The 24,059-nt window shown below is 40.4% G+C and overlaps 1 pseudogene; it reads right to left on the bottom strand.

Annotated features, from left to right (window-relative positions):
- Window positions 1-1,783: 1,783 nt before the first annotated feature.
- On the bottom strand, window positions 1,784-19,133 carry LOC103345153 (activated RNA polymerase II transcriptional coactivator p15 pseudogene; annotated as a pseudogene).
- Window positions 19,134-24,059: the final 4,926 nt, after the last annotated feature.

Genomic DNA, 24,059 nt, shown 5'->3' with positions numbered 1-24,059 from the left:
AGAGGAGCTTTCTCAAAATGTTATGCATTTCTACAAGCTACCACTACCACTTAGAATACCATTTCCTTACCTTTCTCTGGAAATTTCAAGTGTCATCTCAGATATTTGCAGCTCCAAGAAGCTTTCCCAATCAGACCTATGTAGAAATTATGTAAATTTCCATAACTTCCTTTGGCCGTCCTTGGTAATTAACAGTCTGTGGCGCAATCAAGTGTTGCCCCCTCTATATCACAAATAACTTGAGGGTAGCAACTACATTTTTTAATCTCTTTATCCTCAGCCCTAGCACAGTGCGTGTCTCATAAGAAATAGTCAATATTTGTTGAAGGAGTAAGTCAGCTGCATCTCTACCCTCACCTCTTATCTCAATATATTTGTATCACAGATCCTACCCTGCCACTTACCTTAGCTACCTCAGTCTCTTCCACACACACCATCTATTCTCCTTATTTTTTATTTTTAATTCATGCATAAAAATTATACAAACTTATCAGTCATTCTCTTTTTCCATTGATACTATCCCTCAGCCCATTGATATTCCCTTTCAATCATTTCATTCATTGCCACACTTCTTTTTTTAATTAAAAAAAATTTTTTTTTTATTTTTTTGACAGGCAGAGTGGACAGTGAGAGAGAGAGAGACAGAGAGAAAGGTCTTCCTTTGCCGTTGGTTCACCCTCCAATGGCCGCCGTGGTTGGCGCGCTGCGGCCGGCGCACCGCGCTGATCCGATGGCAGGAGCCAGGAGCCAGGTGCTTTTCCTGGTCTCCCATGGGGTGCAGGGCCCAAGCACCTGAGCCATCCTCCACTGCACTCCCTGGCCACAGCAGAGGGCTGGCCTGGAAGAGGGGCAACCGGGACAGAATCCGGAGCCCCTTAATTTAAAAATTTTTAACAATTTTCTATATTCACTTCATGTGTAGATATTACATAGATACATGTATACTATTTTCTCATAAACACAGGGATATTGATATCACAAAATGTGGGTTTCATGACAATGACCATAGTGTGAGAAAAGAAGGGTATATTGTCATGTAGATGGTATAATTCCCACGGGGATGTTGAATCTTTGAAGCCCCCATTAGTCATTTTTGGAACTACCCACCCCTTTCAGAACTCTGCAAGGCTACAAGAACTCTATGGAAGCCGCTTCAAAAGCTTCCCTGATGCCCAATTCAAAGGCCCCTTTTCAGAACCTTGTTTCCCTTTAGTCTACCCTGAATCTCCCTATACACATGCTTCCTGCGATTCTCTCCCTTCTTGTCTTCCATGGCAGAATCCTAGCCAGGTGATCCTTCTAGCGGTTAGGCCATGCTTTATTTGCTTTCTCCACTGCCATTTCTTTGGCCCCATATTGGCAATGCTTCATTCATTTGGCTTCATATTGGCAATGCTTCCCTAAGTCTGATCTTGGCCAATTGCATCTTCATCAACACTCTCCTCAAAATTTCCCTCACTCATCTTTTTTGTTCCTTTCCCTACCTTTTTCTCACTTTGTGTCTCAAATTCCAGATTTCTAATAGACATTCCCAAATAGGATACACACTTCCTCTTCATCCTGTGAATATTTCATCAACAAACTTGGAAGCATCCCCTCCTGATGAGCATTCCTGCTCAACTTTCTTTCTTCTTTCAATAGAATAAAAAACTTTGTAGTCTTTGACTTTCCTATTGCCTTTATTTCCTAGACAAACTGATCTCTGTATCCACTTTTCTCTTTCCTCTACATATCTTTTTTCTCCAGCCCCACCATAACCATCCTCTCCTTTACCCTCAACACCTCATGCTTGATCTTGTGCAACAGCCTTCCTGCTGTCCTCCCTACCTCCATCATTTTCTGCTCTGTCACCAGTTCCAGCTAAACAAAGGAGAAACAGAAATCATGTTCACCAAAAGTCATATGCATGAATGCTCATAGCAGCAGTATCTGCAATAGCTGCAAATTTGATTCAATCTAAATGTCTATCAATAGTAGAACAGACATATATTGTGGTGGAGCCACACAATGCATTGCTTATGAAAATGAAGGAACTACATTAACAGACATGAAATGACGAATCTCAAAAATAAAATGTTGATTGAAAGCAACAAGACATAAAGGAGTACATACTATATGATTACCTATATGATCAAAGTAGGATATTGGTTATCATTGATAGCAATAGTTTCTGAAAAGTGGCAGAGGAAGCCTTCTGGGAGAGTATGAGGGAAAATAAACTTCTGCTTGTTGATAGGTAGGTGTGTTCAGTTTGTGATAGTTAACTAAATTTATTGTCCATGTGCAGCTCTGTATATACATTAAAATTTAATAAAATATTACAAAATAATAAAATTTTGAGATCAGTTGTTCTGTTCTTAAAATTGTATATGTGGGGGCCAGCGCTGTGGTACGGTGGATTAAAGCCTTGGCCTGCAGTGCCAGCATCCCATATGGGCGCCGGTTTGAATCCTGGCTGCTCCACTTCTGATCCATTTCTCTGCTGTGGCCTAGGATAGCAGTAGAAGATGGCCCAGTCCTTGGGCCCCTGCACCTGCGTGGGAGACCCAGAGGAAGCTCCTGGCTCCTAGCTTCAGATCAGCTCAGCTCTGGCTGTTGCGGTCATTTGGGGAGTGAACCAGTGGATAGAAGACCTCTCTCTCTCTCTCTCTCTCTCTCTCTCTGGATCTACCTCGCTCTGTAACTCTGTCTTTCAAAGAAATAAAATAAATCTTAAAAAAAAGTATATGTGAAATACATGAAACCTGCACTCTTTATTTGAAAAAATAAGTAAATTTACTTTAAAAATTTGATTGTCTCACTAACCGAGCACCAAAAAGGAAACCTGTTGCAGTAAATGGACACTATGAGAAACAGTGACTTGATCAGCCCTTGTCCTGACTGTTGAGGAACAACTTAATACTTTATCCCTTTTAGTGTTTTTTTTTTGTTGTTGTTGTTGTTGTTGTTCTACTTAATACTATTGGTTGAACTCTGTAATTAACACAGAATTATTTTTAGGTGTTTAAATTTAACTGAAAAGTGATCTCTGTTAAATATAAGAGTGGGAATAAGAGAGGGAGGAGATGTACAATTTGGGACATGCTCAAGCTGACTTGCCCCAAATGGTAGAGTTAGGAATGTGCCAGGGGATTCCAATTCAATCCCATCAAGGTGGCATGTACCAATGCCATCTCACCAGTCCAAGTGATCAGTTTCAGTTCACAATTGATCATAATGATAGGTCTAAGAGTCAAAGGGATCACATTAACAAGACTAGTGTCTGATAATACTAACTGATAGAATTAAAAAGGGAGAGAATGATCCAACATGGGAAGTGGGATACACAGCAGACTCATAGAATGGCAGATGTCCTAAACAGCACTGTGGCCTCAGAATCAGCCCTTAAGGCATTTGGATCTGGCTGAAGAGCCCATGAGAGTATTTTAGGCATGGAAAGCCAAGAAACTCTGGGGAAAAAAAAAACCTAAATGAAAGATCTCCTTGAGTGAGATCCCAGTGGAAAGAACGGGCCATCAAAGAAGGAGGTACCTTTCTCTGAAGGGAGGAGAGAACTTCCACTTTGACTATGATGTTGTCTAAATAAGATCGGAGTTGGTGAACTCAAAAGGCTTCCAAACCCTTGGCAACTCATGGCAAGAGCCTCGGGTGATTACTGACGCCATCAACAAGAGTGTCAATTTGTTAAGTCAACAACAGGAGTCACTGTACACTTACTCCTCATGTAGGATCGCTGTCCTTAATGTGTTGTACAATGTGAATTGATGCTATTACTAGTACTCAAACAGTACTTCACACTTTGTGTATCTGTGGGTGCAAACTGTAGAAATCTTTGCTTAATATATGCTAAATTGATCTTCTGTATATAAAGAGAATTGAAAATGAATCTTAATGTGAATGGAAGGGGAGAGGGAGTGGGAGATGGGAGGGTAGGAGGGAAGTTATGGGGGGAAAAAGCCATTGTAATCCATAAGCTGTACTTTGGAAATTTATATTTACTAAATAAAAGTTTAAAAAAATTTGATTGTCTCATTATGAATTAGCTCTACTAGAATGAACATAGACCTTAGTTATCTGGCAAACCTGAATTAGAATCCTAATTCCTCTGTGACCTTAGCAAGGTTATTTCACAAGCCTCAGCTTTGTCATCTGTAAAATGGGATTAATAGCATGTACTTTGCTTTGTTTGTAAGGATTACACTGAGATTATTTACTTGTGTTCACAGCACAGGTTCGAGCATAAAAATTATTAGGGACCTGGTGAATGTTCACTGCTACAGTTGATGCTAGGCGTGGGAGGAAGGGAATCGTCTATAATACTATGATTAGGTGTCAGTCTTTTGGTTGGACTATTACTTTCAGCTGTGGCCCTTACAAAATTTACCAGCTTTTTTTTTTTTTTTTTTTGACAGGCAAAGTTGCCAGTTAGAAAGAGAGAAAAAGAGAAAGGTCTTCCTTTTCCCGTTGGTTCACTCTCCAAATGACGCCAGGAGCCAGGTGCTTCTTCCTGGTCTCCCATGCAGGTGCAGGGCCCAAGCACCTGGGCCATCCTCCACTGCACTCCTGGGTCACAGCAGAGAGCTGGCCTGGAAGAGGAGCAACTAGGACAGAACCGGTGCCCCGACGGGGACTAGAACCAGGGTTCCGGCACCGCAGGCAGAGGATTAGCCAAGTGAGCCGTGGCACTGGCAGTTTACCAGCTTTTAATCAGCTTTATGTGAAACTGTAAGATTAGTAGTATCTGCAGTTGTTTAACTGCCTTTCCTTCTTGGCTAAGACTCTTTTAAAGAAGTTTCCCTTGAAAGAATTCATTTGTTGGGGCCTCTTTTGTAGAGAAACATGTTAAGCCAGCACCTGTGACACTGGTATCCCATATGGGTGCCAGTTCGAGTTCCAGCTGCTCTACTTCCAAACCAGCTCTCTTTTATGGCCTAGGAAAGCAGTAGAAGATGGCCCAAGTCCTTGGATTCCTGCACCCACGTGGGAGACCCGGTAGAAGCTGCAGGCTCCTGGTTTTAGCCTGGCATAGCCCTGGCTGTTATGGCCTTTTGTGGGTGTAAATCAGTGGATCTAAGATCTCTCTCTCTCTCTTTCTCTGACTCTGCCTTTCAAATAAATAAAATATTTTTATTTAAAAATAGAATCTCTTTGTTATGGAGAACATAACACTCTGAGATTCCTTCAAAATTGTTCCTTGGAATGGATTGAATAGTGACCCCCACATCCACTTCAGTGTGTTGAAGTCATGCCCTCCTGTACTCATTTCTATCCTTACGGAGGTAACCAAGCCAAGTCAGTAGGTTGGACCCATGTTCAGTGTGACTGTTGTCCTTATAAATTTGGGCACAGAGATATGATGTGGATACATAGGGAGGAGGCCATAGGGACCCAAAGTTGGCCATTGACAAGCTAAGGGAAGAAGCCTGGAACAAACCTTTGCCTCAGAGCCCTCAAAAGGAATCTACATGTCAACACCCTGGTCAGTAAGTTTCTGTTATTTAAACCACATGGTTTATAGCTCTTTGTTAGAGCAGCCTTAAAATTCCAATACATCACTTTTGTCCTCGGTTGCCAAATGAAGTGGGGATTTTTCACCACAATGAGAACCTGGTAGGGACAGGCTCAGGAAAATCCAGAAAGTGTGGAAGTCTCCCATACTGGCTCTAAAAGTCTTTTCTTTTGACAGGCAGAGTGGACAGTGAGAGAAAGAGACAGAGAGAAAGGTCTTCCTTCTGCTGGTTCACCCCCGCAATGGCCACTGCGGCCAGTGCACCACACTGATCCGAAGGCAGGAGCCAAGTGCTTCTCCTGGTCTCCCATGGGGTGCAGGGCCCAAGCACTTCAGCCATCTTCCACTGCACTCCCTGGCCACAGCAGAGAGCTGGCCTGGAAGAGGAGCAACCGGGACAAAATCCGGCGCCCCGACTGGGACTAGAACCCGGTGTGCCGGTACCGCAGGTGGAGGATTATCCTATTGAGCCATGGCGCCAGCCTCTAAAAGTTTTTAACTATTAAGATAGTCCCCACTGAGCTTCTAGCAACTCACTGAACTTACCATTGAAGCATTCCTCCCATTTCTTTGCCCCAGTAGCTTCTGCTCCTGATAACGTGATTCTCTGTATTTGACATCTCCAGCTTTTAGGGTAGTAGTTTGTCCTATCAATGTTCTGATGGATCTAAGAAACATCATTTATTTTCAGTTTGTTCAATTTTTTCTTTCTATTTTAAAAGATTTTATGTATTTATTTGACAGACTGAGATACAGAGAGAGAGAGGGAGATACAGAGAGAGAGAGGGAGAGACAAAGAGAGAAGTCTTTCATCTGCTTGTTCACTCCCCAAATGGCCACAATAGCTGGAGCTGGGCTGATCTGAAGCCAGGAGCCAGAAGCTTCTTCCAGGTCTCCCATGCAGGTGCAGGGGCCCAAGGACCTGGGCCATCTTCCACTTCTTCCCCAGGCTATAGCAGAGAGCTGAATTAGAAGTGGAGCAGTCAAGACTCGAACCAGCGCACATATGGGATGCTGGAGTCGCAAGCAAAAGCTTAATCTACTATGCCACAGTGCTGGCCCCTCAACTTTTTTCTTATTGTGAGGGTAGGAGTGCCAAATTCTAAGCTCTTTTCATGTTATAGCTGAATCCAAAAGTCCTCCATTCAATCATTTTTTATATCACCTACTATTAAAACCTGTTGTCTGCCGGCACCGCGGCTCACTAGGCTAATCCTCCACCTTGCGGCGCCCGCACACCGGGTTCTAGTCCCGGTCAGGGCGCCGGATTCTGTCCCGGTTGCCCCTCTTCCAGGCCAGCTCTCTGCTGTGGCCCGGGAGTGTAGTGGAGGATGGCCCAAGTGCTTGGGCCCTGCACCCCATGGGAGACCAGGATGAGTACCTGGCTCCTGCCATCAGATCAGCGTGGTGTGCCAGCTGCAGCGCGCCGGCCGCAGTGGCCATTGGAGGGTGAACCAACGGCAAAGGAAGACCTTTCTCTCTGTCTCTCTCTCTCTCACTGTCCACTCTGCCTGTCAAAAAAATGAGATTTTCATACTTCTTCGATGTTAGCAAATTTGTATTATAAACTGAAGATTCTGTTATGGACCTCAGGTTCCTGTTGAAATCCTATGAGAAAGATTGATATTTTGTATCAGTAGGCACTGGAACTTGTTCAATTCAAGCCACAAATTCTAGCCCATTTTCTTTTTTTAAAGATTTATTTATTTGAAAGGCAGAGCTACAGAGAGGTGAGACAGAGACAGAGAGGTCTTCCATCTGCTGGTTCACTCTCCAAGTGGTTTCAATGGCCGGAGCTGCGCCTATCCAAAGCCAGGAGCCAGGAGCTTCTTCCGGGTCTCCTATGTGGGCGCAGAGGCCCAAGCACTTGGGCCATCTTCTACTGTTTTCCCAGGCCATAACAGAGAGCTGGATCTGAAGTGGAGCAGCCAGGACATGAACCAGTGCGCATATGGGATGCTGGCACTGCAGGCCCTGGCTTTACCTGTTACACCACAGCGCCAGCCCCCTAACCCACATTCTTGAGGCTGTACTTCCAATGTCAGTTCAGTTTTTAAAACCTTTACAGTGTAGGTTAGTTGTGCCTTGTTATGTGTGTCACCCAGTGGTCATTGTAGGACCTGGACAGAAATAAGTCCATTATCTCAACTCTCAAAACCTTTGTTATGCTAATGAGTATCAGACTCATGCATGCACAATTCTAGGTTGAGTCCAGGAATTCATAAGCATCTTTGTGAGGTTATCTCCCAATGCTCCTTCTTCTCTGGCCTCCCTAATACTTTCTGGTTTTTGTGGGTCTCCCCTTTTCTGTCTTCCAGCCAACAACTGCCCACTTCTGTAATTGTGCTGCATCCCATGCACAAATAGTAAGAAGATCAAGAAAGAGCAGAAGATAATCTGTAAAGTTTGGCCTGGAATTTTTTTTTTAACATTTATTTATTTGAAAGGCGGTGCAATAGAGAGCAAGAAAGAGGGAGAGATCTTCCATCTGCTGGTTCACTCTTCAAATTACTCCAATGGCTGGGGATGGGTCAAATTGAATCCAGGAGCCTGGAACTCCATCTTGTTCTCCCACATGAGTACGTGGGCCACCATTTGTTGCTTTCCCAAAGGATACTGTACAGAAACTGAATTGGAAGCAGACTAGCTAGGACTCGAACAGACCCTCTGTTATGGGATGCCAGTGTTGTAAGTGATGGCCTAATCTATTGTGTCACAGCACTGTTCCCCTGCCAAACTTTCTTAGAGCCACAGCTCTGTTGAACAAAATAGAAAATTGCTTTCTCTCCCTGCAGGCTTGCCTCTTGAAGTTTTCTATGCTTATCACTTTCATTGCAAGCTCCTTTCCAAATGAGAAACCAATTGAGGGCTGGGGCATGAAGGAATGGGGACAAAATAAAAACCAAAGAACCAGGGAATTTCTTTTACTCTCTGGGCTTTAGTTCTCCTTTTCTTTCCTCAATCCAGAACTTGACTATTTTTTTCTGTATTTCTGTCTGTACTACACTGCTCATTTCCAGATTTTGAGTTGCAATAGACTTAGGCCAGAAGATTCCAGAGGAACAAAAATGGTAAATTCATACCTAGTGTTATGGTTTGTATGAGGTTCTCCCCTCCTTCCCCCAAGGGTTCATATGCTAAAAGCTCCTCAGTGTGGTGGTGTTGAAGTGGTGGGGACCTTTAAGATGTGGAATGTATCGAAGGTGCTTAGGTCATGAGGGCATTGTCTTCAGAAGGGATTGATGGTGATCTAACAAAGTGAGTTCTCACAAGAGTGGGTTGTTATAAAAGAGTAAGCCTGACCTGTGAAGCTCTCTTGCTTCTTTGTAGCCATATGATCTCTCATTCTCACACATACTCCCATCATTGTCATACCCTCTGCAGTTAGGCTCTCACTAGAATCAAGCAGAAGCCAACACCATGCTTTTGAGTCCCCCAAACTACGAGCTAAATAAACCTCTTTTCTTCATATATTGGCCAGCCTCAGATATTTCGCTACAGGAGTGGAAAAAGGATGACTAATACATCTGGTTCTGCACTACTTTGAATTATGGTGTTCCTCCTCTATCCACCTACTTACACTTCTCAAATACTTGCACGTAAATACCTTCCACGGGTTATAGTCCTATTCAGTGGAAGGGAAAGGGTAGCGTATGTTTATTCACTCTTACCTGTAACCAACGCTCCTTTAGGTAATTTGATAAAACATAAATCAAATTATGTCACTCTCATACTCTCAACCCATCATACTTGGGATAAGATTAAGACACAACCTCTAAAATGTAGCGGCAATCAGTTGAATTCATTTTCTGGGATGTAATGTAGAAACAAACAGAAACTTCATGTATATCAATATCAACCACAATTCATAGAAAGAGTATCAACAAATAGGAACACTTGCTAATCATATGATACAACATCAGATTTCTGCAGAAGGGAGAAAAGATCCATCAGTATAACAGAACTAAGTGAAAGTCGCAGAAATAAAAGTTTTTCCAATGAGAAATAGGTGGCTGCTAGACAAGTGATCTAAAAGAATTCTAAGGAAAGTTGAACATCTTTTCATGTACTTATTTGACATTTTTATATTCTCTTTGGTGAAATTGTTCAAGTCTCTCCCCTTTTTTGAAAAGGTAGGTTGTTTGACTTATTGTGGAGTTTCAGAGTTCGTTATATGTTCTAGATGCACATTCTTTGTTGAACAAGTAATTTTGGAATATATTTTCCTAGTCTGTAGCTTATCTTTCCATACTTTTAATCATACTTTTCACAGTGAAAGTTTTTAATTTTGATGCATTGCAATTTATCTACCTTTTCTCTTACCAGTATTACTTTGTTACCAAGTATAGGAACTTTCCACCTCATCCCAATTCATCAATCTTACTACCTATGGTTCTTTCTTGATGTTCTACAGGGTTTATGATTCATTTGAATTAACTTTTGTATAAGGTTTATATAATATCCAATTGCTTTTCTATGGCTGTCCAGTTGCTCTTATTCTATTTGTTGAAATGAATATCATCTCTCCATTGAATAGCTTTTGCACATTTGTCAAAAATTAAACGGTCATATTTCCGTGGCTGTATTTCTGGACTACTTATTTTGTTCCTGTCTATTGGTGTGATACTTCCACACTGTCTTGATTACCATAGCATTAATTCCCTATTCTGTTCTCTTGGTCCGTTTATCCGTTTATTCCCCAGTATTATGCTGTTTTTTTTTTTTTTTAACAGGCAGAGTGGACAGTGAGAGAAAGAGACAGAGAGAAAGGTCTTCCTTTTTGCCGTTGGTCACCCTCCAATGGCTGCCGCGGCCGGCGCGCTGCGGCCGGCACACCGCGCTGATCCAAAGGCAGGAGCCGGGTGCTTCTCCTGGTCTCCCATGCGGGTGCAGGGCCCAAGCACTTGGGCCATCCATCCACTGCACTCCCTGGCCACAGCAGAGAGCTGGCCTGGAAGAGGGACAACCGGGACAGAATCTGGCGCCCCGACTGGGACTAGAACCCTGGGTGCCGGCACTGCAGGTGGAGGATTATCCTATTGAGCCGCGGTGCTGGCCACTATGCCGTTTTGATTACTGCAGTTTTATAGTAGCACTTAAAGTCGACTTAGTTTTAGTCCTCTGGCTTTGTTCTTCAGTATTTTGTCAGTTTTTCTGGTCATTTTGTTTTTCATATAAACGCTAGAATCAATTTGTTGATAGCTTTCTAGGATTTTTGTTGAGAGTATATTGAATTCATGGATCAAATTAGGAACAACTAACATCATAACCACATTCAGTTTTCCTATCCATTAGTTTATATTTTATTTGATTTCTTCCATCAAAGTCTTTTTGTTTTATTCACACAGACACTGCCCAGTTGTTCAATTCTACAATACAGAGAATCTATGGACTTTTAATTGCTTATAGTTCTAAGAATTTTATTGCCCATTCTTTGGGATCTGTAAGCAAAGAGAATTTTATTATCTCCTTCCCAATCCATATACCTTTCATTTTACTTACTTGTCTTATTGTATTAACTAAGACTTCCAGTATGTTGTTGAATAGGAGTGATTAGAGGAGCATCCTTGCCTTGTTCCCATGCTTGGGGAGAAAGCATGATATTAGCTATATGTTTTGTGCATATTTTTTCATGTTGAAGGAGCTCCCTCAGGTCCTAATTTGCTAAAAGTTTTTCTAACTAACTGGTGTTCAATTTTGTCAAATGCTTTTTCTGCATATGTTCATATGAGTTTTTTAATTTTTATCCTGCTGATGTGATAAATTAAATTCATTGATTTTTAATGTTTATTCATTTTTATTTGTTTGAAAGGCAGAGAGACAAACCGTAATGGCCAGAGCTGCACCGATCTGAAGTCAGGAGCAAGTAGCTTCTTCCAGGTCTCCCACGTGGGTGCAGGGGCCCAAGGGCTTGGGATATCTTCTACTGATTTCCCAGGCCATAGCAGAGAGCTGCATTGGAAGAGGAGCAGCTGGGACTAGAACCAGCACCCATATGGAATGTTAGCGCTGCAGACAGAGGATTAACCTACTGTACCACAGTGCCAGCACTCGGAAATTTTTTAATTATTGTCACTTTAAATATTTTCTCTATTCTCTCTCCTTCTGGCATGCAAATTACACATTACACCTATTGTAATTGTCCCAAATCTCATCATTTTCCTCCTTTTTTTTCTCTTTGCTTTGCAGTTTTGAAGGTTTTTATTGCCATACCTTTCTCTAAGAATATTATTGATTTCTGTAATTTATGTTTGATTCTTTCTTAGAGTTCCTATTCTCTCCTTTCATTGTGCACCATTATTATGGTGCTCAGTTTTCCCAGTAAAATCCTTGGCATATCATTCATTCTTGTGTTAAATTCCTAATCTGATAATTCCCAAATCTCTGCCATATTTTTGTCTGTCTGATTCTTTTCTATGTACATGCTTTTAGTGCTTCTCAGAATTGTTTATTGAAAACAGTATACAATGTATCAGGGAAATGTGACAGAGGTAAATAGACCTTTAATATGAGGTTTTATGTTTATCTGGCAAGGAGCTAGGCTAAATTTAATATTTTCTATAGAAGCAGATATCATGAACTTCAGTTTCCAATGGTGCTATTGATTTTGTATTTCTTGATGTCTTTAGGTTTGCTTTAGAAACTCCTTCCTAAAACAAGCCAGTAACGTCTTTTAGCTACAGTTCACAGTTATTTTAAGAGCACTGTTGGATGTGGTAGTTAGGTGTGGAGAGAAGGGAAATTAAGTATTCTATAATCCTAATATTAGGTGTCATCTTTTAATGGGTCTGTGTTTTTTATTTTATCTGATAATCTCTCTTAAAATTGATTATTACTATTGAAAAAGTTGATTTATCATCATCTTTTTTATTTTTTTATTCTCTACGTCTCACACATTTTCTGTGCCCCTGTTCCTGTTTTAACACCTTTTTTGCAGTAAGTGAATATACCCATTCTAACAGTTTGATTCCTTCAATTACCTCTTTGGATATTTTTTACTTATATTATTATAGGTTTTTCTTTTTTTCTTTTTTTTATTTTTTGACAGGCAGAGTGGACAGTGAGAGAGAGAGACAGAGAGAAAGGTCTTCCTTTTTGCCGTTGGTTCACCCTCCAATGGCTGCTGCGGCCGGCGCACCGCGCTGATCCGATGGCAGGAGCCAGGTGCTTCTCCTGGTCTCCCATGGGGTGCAGGGCCCAAGTACTTGGGCCATCCTCCACTGCACTCCCTGGCCACAGCAGAGAGCTGGCCTGGAAGAGGGGCAACTGGGACAGAATCCAGCGCCCCGACCGGGACTAGAACCCGGTGTGCCAGCGCCGCAAGGCGGAGGATTAGCCTAGTGAGCTTTGGCACCGGCCAGATTTTTCTTTTTAAAAAATTTATTTATTTATTTGAAAGAAGACTTACAGAGAGGCAGAGGCAGAGAGAGAGAGAGAGAGACAGGTGTTCTATTTGCTAGTTCACTCCCCAAATGGCTGTATTAGCCAGAGCTGGGCCAATCTGAAACCAGGAGCCATTATCTTCTGGGTCTCCTACGTGGGTGCAAGGGCTCAAGCACTTGGGCCATCTTTTACTGCTTTCCCAGGCCATAGCAGAGAGCTGGATCGGATGTGCAGCAGCCTAGCCTAGAATAGGTCAACAGATGACTTCTAATCAGAAGCAATGGAGACCAGAAAGCAATGGCATGACACCTTCAAATTGCTAGGTAAAAACAAAAAAACTGGGGCTGGCGCTGTGGTGCAGTAGGTTAAAGCCCTGGGCTGAAGCGCCGGCATCCCATATGGGCACCAGTTCTAGTCCCAGCTGCTCCTCTTCTGATCCAGCTCTCTGCTGTGGCCTGGGAAAGCAGTGGAAGATGGCCCAAGTCGTTGGGCCCCTGCACCTGTGTGGGAGACCTGGAAGAAGCTCCTGGCTCCTGGCTTTGGATCAGCGCTGCTCTGGCCGTTGCGGCCATCTGGGGAGTAAACCAGTGGATGGAAGACCTCTCTCTTTGTCTTTGCCTCTCTGTCTTTCAAAATAAATAAAATAAATCTTTAAAAAAAGAAAACAAAAAAACTGTCAACCAAGAATCTTACACCCAATAAAATCATATGATCAGAGTTGGCGAACTCAAAAGGCCTCCGTAGCCTTGGCAACTCATGACAAGAGCCTAGGGGGATTACTGATGCCATAAACAAGAGTGTCAATTTGTTAAGTCAACAACAGGAGTCACTGTGCACTTACTCCTCATGTAGGATCTCTGTCCTTAATGTGCTATACATTGTGATTTAATGCTATAACTAGTACTCAAACAGTATTTCACACTTTGTGTTTCTGTGTGGGTGCAAACTGTTGAAATCTTTGCTTAATACATGCTAAACTGATCTTCTGTATATAAAGAGAAACGAAAATGAATCTTGATGTGAATGGAATGCTCAACAAAAAAATGAGCACTGATAAATAAAATTTTTCAGGGGATAAAAGTAACACTATAGTCTATTTAAAATAAAATCACATAACACATATGTATTTAATTGTATTTTGGGCTTATAACACATGGAATGTTACCTGTTTGATAATAAAAGGACAAAGGATGCAAGAAGACAAGAAGCATTTTTGAAGTAGGAAAGTGACACAGATGGTAACTTTTTTTTTTACTTTTATTTAATGAATATAAATTTTCAAAGTACAGCTTATGGATTACAATGGCTTCCCCCCCCCCATAACTTCCCTCCCACCCGCAACCCTCCCCTTTCCCTCTCCCTCTCCCCTTTAATACATGAGAAAAATAAAAAATAGTCAATTAAGAAGGTTATTATGATAAATTGTATAAATATATACTTACTGTTATTTCAATTTCTTTTGTATCTAAGCATTTATATGAGGTAATAATTATAAGGTATTTTAACACATATAGGTGTTATAACAATAGCAGCATAAGGCTTGAGCAGATAGATCTATATAGGAATGAATGAAATTTCTAAATCATACTGGAATTAAGTTAGTATAAATCTGAAGTAGAGTCTACAGAGGTAAGAATTATATGGTAATCCCTAGAAAACCGATAACAGGGGCTGGCGTTGTGGTGTAAGAGGTTAAGCTGCCGCCTGTGATGCTGACATCCCACATGGGTGCCAATTCATGTCCCAGCATCTCCACTTTCGATCCAGCTCCCTGTTAATGTGCCTGGGAAAGCAGCAGAAGATGGCCCAAGTGCTTGGGCCTCTGCACTCATGTGGGAGACCTGGAAGAAGTTCCTGGCTCCTGGCTTCAGCCTGGCCCAGCCTTTACTGTTGCAGCTATTTGGGGGAGTAAACCAGATGGAAGACCTATCTCTCTCTGTGTCTCTCCCTCTCTCTCTCGTAACTCTGACTTTCAAATAAATAAGATAAATCTTAAAAAGAATACTTTTCTACTTTTTTTTTTGCTCTCTCCTAATCATGCATTATGGTTCTATCATTACGTTTGTACTGGCGATCTTAATTATATCCCAAATTATCTAAAATTTTATTCATTGTCCTACATTCTTTACCTTCTCTGTTCATATTACATAATCTTTATTAATTTATCTTTTTTAGGATCAAATTTATTGTTGATTCCATCTGAGAAATGTTTCATTTTCATTATTGTAACTTTCAACTCCAGAAATACTATTTGATTCTTTTATATAATTTCTGTTGCTTTATTGACTGTTCTATGTCATTAAATATTATCATCATATTATTCTTCTAATTTCTTAGGTATGATTTTCATAGTTCTTTGACCACATTTAGAATAGCTTCTTTGGACTTTTTTTCATTTAAGTTCCATATCTGGATATCCTCAAAAGCAGTTCTATTATATATTGTTTTCATATATTTTAGTCATACTTTCATTTCTCTGTATGTTTATTTTTGTTAAAATGGACAAATGGGGGAAATTGGATATCCTTCATTCATAGTGACAAATATATATAATGTGAGGTGTTAAATAGTAGAGGGAGTGAGAAATTGTTACTGCACAATTTTATTTTATAAATTTATAACTATTCTGAAATCAAATGTTCAAGTGGATATTTTATATAATTTGTGGAAATAACTCTAGACTCTGAATTTCTTCCCCTCCCAGGCTTTTAACTGCTGCTTAACTCTTATTTGTTTGTGGCCCAGCAGATTTATATCAGTGAAGTCTATTTCCTCCTCAATGCAGAGTTCCTTTTCTTACTCCTCAGAGGCTACAGCCTTAGGCATACACAGAGTTTCATAACCACCAGGCATGACTGTAATTTTTTTGCCTGGTTCTCTTTGACTGTCTCTTTCCCTGATATTTTTTGTAAGCTTCTGGTTGTTCTGCTTCTACTAGTATTATAGTAAATTGTTAGCCTCTATTAATTTTGAGACGATTGCTGTATTGTTTTTCCACAATGCTCTGCAGTAGAAATTATTCCATGGTCTGATCCAACTGTAGTTGAATTCCTTGGCAGACAGTGTGACTAGTCATTTAGGCTTCCTCAGATCTGCCTCTAGGAAGAAGCTCTGCATTATGGATAAGGAGCTGGGACATGTGGATGAGAAACTCATTATTCTCTGGATATTCACCCAGATCTCCTCCTATGGAGAAAGTTATGTGTGTGTCTGTATGTGTGGGCATGTGTGCATACATGCACAGGGAACACTTGTGTGATGCCACTCTTGACACTGCTATGTATGCATCTTCTAAAATAGATTTCTACCTTGGAAAACATGGCAACATGGGAGCCACCTCTTGACTTTCAAGTAAATTAGAAAGCCTTCACACTAATACAGAGCTCTGCAAGAAAGAAGCCATTCTCTTCGCCAGTTACCTTGCCTGGATCCTGCCTATAGAGTGAGAATTGGAGGTAGAGAACATCTCTTTTCCTGACTGCTTCCATCGCTTAATATAGGCCCTTAACAGAACAGAGTTGTGGGAAATTGTATTTTGTAATGTTTAACAACTACCTAAGGCATACAAAATACATCTTCTACCCCAAAATTCTGAGATGGTAAATTGCCACTGATATTTAAAATAGTTTTTTTCTGAAACATTTCTCAGATGGAATCAACAATAAATTTGATCCTAAAAAGATAAATTAATAAAGATTATGTAATATGAACAGAGAAGATAAAGAATGTAGGACAATGAATAAAATTTTAGATAATTTGGGATATAATTAAGATCGCCAGTACAAGTGTAATGACAGAACCATAATGCATGATTAGGAGAGAGCAAAAAACAAGTAGAAAAGTATTCTTTTAAGATTTATCTTATTTATTTGAAAGTCAGAGTTACGAGAGAGAGAGGGAGAGACACAGAGAGAGATAGGTCTTCCATCTGCTGGTTTACTCCCCCAAATAGCTGCAACAGTAAAGGCTGGGCCAGGCTGAAGCCAGGAGCCAGGAACTTCTTCCAGGTCTCCCACATGAGTGCAGAGGCCCAAGCACTTGGGCCATCTTCTGCTGCTTTCCCAGGCACATTAACAGGGAGCTGGATCGAAAGTGGAGATGCTGGGACATGAATTGGCACCCATGTGGGATGTCAGCATCACAAGGAAGGCTACAGTTTCTAGCTCAAGTGCCATAGCTTCCCACCGTTCTTATCAAGTTTCTGTATCATTTTTAAGTTTTTAAATGAATGTCTCCAAGCTTTTTGTAAGCTCATTGATTAATCACTAGAGACTTTGCCAATTTTGGCCACTTTGCTGCATGTTTTTCTTGGGAAGAGCTTTCCTTGAACTTCCATTTTTAAATTATTTGATCTTAACCATTCTGAAATTTGGAAAATCCTTTTTCCTTTCACCATCTTTGTAAAATGAATTGATTATGCTTAGTGTCTCACTTCCTCCCTTCATTCCAGTGAACAGACTATTACAGTTTGGCTCCTATCTCTACTATTCCCATCAAGTAAGTTTCCTGATGACCTCCTGTCTAATCTAAACAGTGGATGTTTTTCAGTCCTAATTTTACCTGAAACTCACAATTTCACATTGTGGACCAATCTTTTGAAATTCCCATCTTGGTTTTGTGATGTCATTGCCTCCCAAGTCTTCTCCTACTTCTTAAACTATATGTTGACGTTTCATCTTTTAGGCTCTTCTTTCTCTACCTTCCACTTAAACTTTGGGTCTTCTCATACTTCTCTCCTTATTGTTTCTTCCACCATACATTCTCTTTGTGTAATCAAATTCACCCTTTTGGTTACAAGTACTACTGATATTAAAGTGTTTCACAAATTCACATTTTTATACTCTTTCCCCACCCTTGATACTTGTGTACCCAATGCCTGCTAAAAATCTTCACATAGCTGTTTCTTGAGCCATTCAAAATTTACCAAACAGGTCTCATAATCTACCCACTCTCAAACCTACTCCTTTTATTTTCTCAGTTTCACTGAGTTGCACCAATACCCACCTCGTCCCCAAAACAAACATCTGTAAGCCATCTTTAATTGCTCTCTCTGTGCCACAGTGCCAGCCCCTCAATATGCTTTTAATAAATATCTTTTCTGCTTCAGAATAGGTTTCTTGTGCTTAAAATAGCAATTCCAACCAATATTGAATCTCTTTGTGTTACTCAGCAAATGAATCAGGCTTTTTCATAAGCTCTTCTAAAAGAGTGTTGCAGTGATGTGATTTGAATATCTGTCTACCCAAACTCAATACAGGAATTTAGTACCCAAAGTCTATGTTAATGGTGGTATTAAGTATGTAAATTGAATCCAATTATGGTGTTCAGAGGCAGAGTCTTTGGGAAGTGATTAAATTGAATCAAGGCTATAGGGTAGGGTCTTCTTGATTGAATTCTGTTGGCTTTATTCAGAAAGAGAAACCAAATGGATAAAGGCAGATGTGAGCAATCCCATTCTCTTGCCATGTGATGCTTTGTGCCACCATAGGACTCTTCTACCAAGAACACCTTCACCAGAGACTGTACAAATGGAACCTTCCCAATCTTGGGTGGTGAACCTCCAGAAATCAGAAGCCAAAATAAACCCCCTTTTCCTTAAAATTTAGCTTGCCTGAGGTTTGAGTATTTCATTAGAGTAATAAAAATGTGACAAATACACTCAATCTCTGGACGGCCTGGAAACATCTACAAATTTTTTTTCACTGAGAACATTTTAATAATGCACATTAAAAAGTATTCATCTTACAAATTGTTTTGCAATCCAAATATAAAACAGCTTGGAAAACAATGTTTGAAAACAAAAGCCAATGTAAAAAAGACAGATTAAAACAACTAAGACGTTACAGGTATTATGTGGCTCAGATTTTAGTTTTCTTACTGCATCATCAGTGTCAGAAATCTGTTCTGAAGGAACTGGCTGGCTCCAGTGCTCTGGATTTAAGAAATGCCTTTCCTTCCTGGTTTCATTTCACTTTCTGGACCCATCCAGTATTCTAGAATATCAATTTGACCTTTCCCTTTTATGTATGGAACATGGACGTACCTCATTTTCCCAACCTGAAACATGTTATCATCTCTGCTGCTGCTGCTCTGTGTAGAAGATGATAGAGCTCTCAAGGCCTCACCAATCTTTTGCTTCTTTATGGTTTGTTTTGGAGCAACATGCTTCTACCACTTTAGCTTTTTTGTCAACTACACTGTCAGACGAGCTTGAAGAAACAAGTTCCTGTGACTTAGGCATTGCTCGTTCCTGCAGGCAGTCTCCTACTTGTCAATTTCAAAATTCTTTATAAAAACTCTAACTTGGAAAATTGTTGGACAACATATCCATACTGTCAAATATTCTTCAGAGCCTATTTCTCTGAAGAACCCTGACTTCTGTACTGCCAAATGTCTACTCATCATGTTTGTTACAATTCAGAGACTTTCTAATATCCAGCAAATTTTTACATGCCGTGCAACTCATTGCCTCTTTGAAGTCATCTCTAATTTCTTTCTCTATCACTTTCTCCACTTCAACCAAACTGACACCCTGGCTCTTTTTTGAACACAAGAGGTAGACCCTTGACTCAGGGTGCTTACACTTAATTTTCATCTTTGGTTGGCTACAAATTCTTTAAAACTCATTTCCAATACCAATTCCTCCTTGAGGCCATCCTTGACATTCTTGTGCTAAATTAGGCATTTTAGGGGCCAGCGCTGTTGTACAGTGGGTTAAAGCCCCAGCCTGCAGTGCCAGCATCCCATATGGAAACTGGTTCAAGTCTTGGCTTCTCCACTTCCTATCCAGCTCTCTGCTATGGCCTGGGAAAGCAGCAGAAGATGGCCCAAGTGCTTGGGCCCCTGCACCCGTGTGGGAGACCCAGAAGAAGCTCCTGGCTCCTGGCTTCAGATTGGCTCAGGTCCAGCTGTTGCGGCCATTTGGGGAGTGAACCAGCAGATGGAAGACCTCTCTCTCTGTCTCTACCTCTCTCTGTAACTCTACCTCTCAAATAAATAAATAAATCTTTTCAAAAAATAAATCAGTTAGGCATTTTATCCTTTAATAGGCTTGTGTGGTTCCAAGTGTATTGTCCATCTCTGTATCCATGATGCCTAGCATAGTGCTTAGCATGTAACAGATGTTTTCTAAATGTTTAACAAACAAATGAGTGATAGTTACAGTTACTGAGTTTCCACTATGTACAGAGTGCTCTGCTAGTCTGTCTTCTCACATCTTTTAATGCAATTCTTTTGATAAAGGTATACAGCTTATATTATTATTACCTTTATGTTATTGTTTGAATATAATTTTTAAAAGATTAAATTTGTTCCAAAGGCAGAGTTAGAGAAAGTGATATTTTCCATTTGCGGGTTCACTCCCCAAATGGCTGCAATAGCCAGGGCTGGACCAGGCTGAAACCAGGAGCTTGTAACTCCATCCAGGTCTCCTACATGGGTGACAGGGACCCAAGCATTTCTACAATCTTCCACTGCTATCCCAGGTGCATTAACAGGGAGCTGAATTGGAAGTGGAGCAGCTGGGACATGAACCAGTGCTTATATTGGTGCCAGTGTTGCAGGCAGTGGCTTAACCCACTAGATCACAAGGCTGATCCTTGAATATAATTTATTCCATACACAATTCATGTTGAAATTTATTGTCATTTTGACTGAATTTGAAGATGTGTCCCTTTTAATGTGATAAGCCACGACGGATCATAAACAGATTAATGTCATTATCATGGGAGTAAGTTCATTATCATGGAAGGGCCCCTTATAAAAGTCAATTCAGTCCCCCTATAGCCTCTCTTTCTTTCATCATTTCACCTTCTATAATGGGATGGCATGGCAAGAAGGCCCTTGCCCAATTCCAGATCCTCCATCTTGGACTTCTCAGCCTCCATAACTATGAGGAGATAAACTCCTGTCCATCATACATTACTCAAAACCAGGTACTCCATTTTAGCGGCACAAAATGGACTAAGACAAAAATTGTTACCACAAATTGGAGCTATTACTATAACAAATATCGGAGACTATGGATGCAGCATTAGAACTGGGTAACAGGTGGAGGCTGGAAGAGTTTGAATGAACAAGACAGAAAACCCTGCATTGCCATAAATGGAGCTTTAAGGTTGATCCTGGTAAGGACTCAGAATTTTAAAAAGAACTATAGAGAATGTCTGAAGCATTCTAGAGATTACATAAGTGGTCATGACCAGAATAATGGTAGAAATATGAACAATAAAGACTATCAGGGCCATCCTCTGAAGGGAGGAGAGAACTTCCACTTTGACTATGACCCTGTCGGAATAAGATCGAAGTCGGAGAACTCAAAAGGCTTCCATAGCCTTGGCAACTCATGACTAGAGCTTAGGGAGATTACTGACACCATAAACAAGAGTGTCAAATTGTTAAGTCAACAACAGGAGTCACTGTGTACTTACTTCTCATGTGGGATCTGTCCTTAATATGTTGTCCAATGTGAAGTAATGCTATAACTAGTATTGTATTTTACACTTTGTGTTTCTGTGTGGGTGCAAACTGATGAAATCTTTACTTAATATATACTAAATAGATCTTCTGTATATAAAGAGAATTGAAAATGAATCTTGATGTGAATGGAATGGGAGAGGGAGCGGGAGATGGGAGGGGTTCGAGTGGGAGGGAAGTTATGTTAGGGGAAAGCCATTGTAATCCATAAACTGTACTTTGGAAATTTATATTTGCTAAATAAAAGTTAAAAAAATAAAGATTATCTTGTGGAAAGTGGAGGAAGGGTCATCCTTGACAGAAAGTGGTAAATAATGTGCCTGCATTGTGTCCATGCTTAAGGGCTTTATGAAAGGCAGAATTTAAGAACACTGAATTGGAATATCTAGCAGAAGAAATTTCTAAGTAAAATATTGAAGGAGCTTCATGACTCCCTTTAATTAAATCTAGTAAAATGGGAGACAGAATTGAATTTAAAATGGGATTTAAAATTAAAAGGGAAGCAGAACATAAAATTTGGGAATACTTCCTGTCTAGCAATGTAAAGAATAAAAAAAAGTATGTTTGAGAGAGAGCACCAAAGGTTTGGCCAAATGACCAATTCATAAGAAGGTTAGTATGGATAGAAGGAAGTCAGACAATCAACAGAATGGCTAGACAACTACAGCATAGGAGAAAAATTATGCAAACAACATCCAGAATATATGAGGGATTAAAAAAACCCTCAATAACAAAAAACCCAAGTAATATAATTAAAAACGGGAAAACTACATGAATACATACTTAGAATAGAATAAATTCAAATGGCCCACAAATTTATGAAAAAATGCCCAACATCATTAGCCACCAGGGAAATGCAAATCAAAACCACAATGGGATATCATCACATCCCATTTAGAATGCCTAACACACACACACACACACAAATGAATGTTGCGGAGACAAAGGAACTATTAAACATCTGTAATAGAAGTGCAAATTAGAGCAATATGGGATTCTCAAAAAAACTAAAAATAAATCTGCCACATGTTCCAGGTATCCCACTTCTAGACTTTTAGGTATGTATCCAATGGAAATAAAATCAGCATACCAAAGAGACACCTGCAGTCCCATGTTTATTAGTGCAGTAATCACAATAGCCAAAATATAGACTCAATCTATGTTCCTAACAATGGGTGAATGAAGAATACTTATGTGATTATATATATATATATGTGTGTGTGTGTGTGTGTGTGTGTGTGTATGCAGTGAAATATTTATTATTCAGTCATAAAAATGAAATCCTTTCATTTGCAGCAAAATGGATAGAACCAGAGGACACCATGTTAAATGAAACAGGTCTGACATAGAAAGCCATCTATTGCATGTACTATCTCAAATGTAGAATCTACAAGAAAACTTGTTTGAACACAGGATGGAGATTTCTAGAGGCTAGTAAGGGTGGGTCAGGACAATAGAGGGAGGTTGGATGAGAGATACCAAAACACAGATAGATACAAGGAATAAATTCTAGTATTCTACAGTATAGTGAGGTGACTATAGTGGATAATAACCTATTACATACTTTATGAATGCATAGAAGAAAGCAGCCCTCAGTTTCCAAACATAAAGTAATGATAAGGAAATGGAAAAATTAATTGTTCTTATTTGATCAGTGCACAGTGTATACATTTATTGAAATATTACATTGTTCTCATAAATATGTACAATTTTAAGTACTAATCAAAAAATTTTCTTAAAATATTTAAGGAAATGGAAATGTTAATTGATCTGATTTCAAATCAACACACATTGTGTATAGATCTATTGATTTATCATATCATATTCCACTTCTACCTACAGTTAAAATAGTAATGATTTTTAAAAAGAAGTGTGCTTTATGCTATTCATCAAGACAGTTGGAAAGTGACTTTAAAAAATTTCAGAGATCTTCCAGGCTGCCCCTTCAATCATAAGCCCTGAGCTCTAAGATGACAGAATGCTGTCAGAGGTTGGGCCTTAGGTATGTTCCCTAGACTCACTGATCAGAGGCACCACAGGGTTCTACTACCTACATTCCAATGCAACAACACTCCCCTGACATTTGAGCTAGGGCTCAAGTGAGTCCATTTGTAGCTTGACTGACTGCTCTGGAGGGCACAAGCAGTAAGCCTTGGCTGCATTCATGTGATGCTAATTCTATAGGCATAAAGAATTGTTGAGCTATGGAAACATGACTGTGGTGGAATGAGGAGGCCATGACAAGATGGCCACTAGCAAGCTAGTGTCAGTTACTCAGGAATGGCTTCAAAACCCACCTGGCAACGGAGCCTACCTGGCAACAGGCTGTGATTGGTTAGCTCATAAACCACCCCTTGACCGGATTGGCGGCCTCGTCTATATAAGCTGCTGTACCAACTGAAATAAACGAGTCTGCAGGCTGCTCACCTCTGGCCCACTTTCACCTGACTTGCGGGGTCTGTGTGGTGACTCCATGCCTCTTGCCCCTTCTCAGAATGAATCCACAGCAACTCATGACTATCTCTGTCTAGGTTCATAAAACATCAGATAACCTGGATTCCCTGTTATAGGGGTGGTGAGACTTGCAGAGAGTTCTCAATAGGGAGATATCCAGTGAATCCACATGAATGGGGCTGTCCCCCAAGACCCCAGAACTCTAGAGCTATTGGCATGTGACAGTTTCTGGGTGGGC

This window comes from Oryctolagus cuniculus, chromosome X, assembly GCF_051225735.1.
Source record: "Oryctolagus cuniculus isolate XC-2025 breed Fujian yellow rabbit chromosome X, ASM5122573v1, whole genome shotgun sequence".
NCBI lineage: Eukaryota > Metazoa > Chordata > Mammalia > Lagomorpha > Leporidae > Oryctolagus > Oryctolagus cuniculus.
This window is presented reverse-complemented; position numbering and strand designations above follow the sequence as displayed.